Consider the following 1189-nt stretch of genomic DNA (forward strand, 5'->3'; position numbering starts at 1 on the left):
AAAAAAAAAAAAAAAAAAAAGCTGCAAGGGAGAAAGACCATGTACCATATAAAGGTAGATCTATCAGAACACATGACTTCTCACCAGAGACTCTAAAAGCCAGAAAATCTTGGAAAGGTATTGTAGGCTGCACTGGTGCTGTTTGTATTCTGATGTTAATTCTGCTTCCTAAAGAGGGGCTGCCCCATCAAGGAATAGATCACATACTCAGGTGATTTCATGTGAAACGTCTCCCCATTTTAACTGGTCAAATAAAGGCTGGAGCCTGTGGTTGGGAAAAGGAAGGGAAAGGTAAGAGGTAGGACTGAAGGTTTTAGAAAGTGGAGGAAGAAGAGGTGGAAGGAAGATGGAGCAGAACCACCTGTCCTGGAGAAACTGCAAATAACAACCATAGTGTAGTGGTATAACTGCCCAATCCAGGGGTATAGCTTATAAATATTGCAATGAGTTGTGTAGATTTGGCATAGGCTTATTGGTGTTGGAGATTTACTGCAACAGACAGGAGTCTTGTCTACCCTAAGAGACCACAGATGCCAACCAAGACTACTATTCCCAACAAAACAATCAATCACCATAAATGGAGAGGTAAAGTATTCCATGGGGAAAAAAAAAACCCTAATTTAAACAATATATTTTTACTATTCCAGCTCTAAAGAGCATACTAGAAGGAAAACTCCAACACAAAGAAGGTAACTACACTCAAGAATACACAACAAATTAATCATGTCACAACAAACCCAGAAGACTAGGATCACACACACATAGGAGCACCTCCAACAACAAAAAAGAAAGAAAGAAAGAAAGAAAGAAAGAAAGAAAGAAAGAAAGAAAGAAAGAAAGAAAGAAAGAAAGAAAGAAAAAGAGAAGTTAAAAATCACTAGTCATTAATACTTATCAACATCAATGAACTCAATTTCAAAAAATAAAAAAGGACAGGGCTAACAAACAGGATATGTCAACAGGATCCATCATTAACAAAGATAGACAGTACCTCAGAGTTAAGGGCTAGAAAAAAATTTTGCAACCAAATTATCTCAAGAAATGTGGATAATTGCAGGCTAGTCTCCAGTTGAGCTGAGGAACCCTGGAGGGTGATAATCCACCTTCATGACATGGTAGACGTTCCCTTATGCTCCTGGAACTCCTGCCTAAGTTACCGCCCCCCACATCCCCCACAAGAGAAGCATGG

The 1189-nt window shown here is 39.0% G+C and overlaps 2 protein-coding genes across 2 annotated transcripts in view; one reads left to right on the plus strand and one right to left on the minus strand.

The window, feature by feature from the left end:
• The window catches only part of LOC110311252 (protein HIRA), an 844395-nt gene that overhangs the window by 784376 nt on the left and 58830 nt on the right, over positions 1-1189 (plus strand). The window lies entirely within an intron of this gene.
• Positions 1-1189, minus strand: part of Lamp3 (lysosomal associated membrane protein 3) — a 42804-nt gene that overhangs the window by 28492 nt on the left and 13123 nt on the right. The window lies entirely within an intron of this gene.

Source organism: Mus caroli, chromosome 16 (assembly GCF_900094665.2).
Source record: "Mus caroli chromosome 16, CAROLI_EIJ_v1.1, whole genome shotgun sequence".
NCBI lineage: Eukaryota > Metazoa > Chordata > Mammalia > Rodentia > Muridae > Mus > Mus caroli.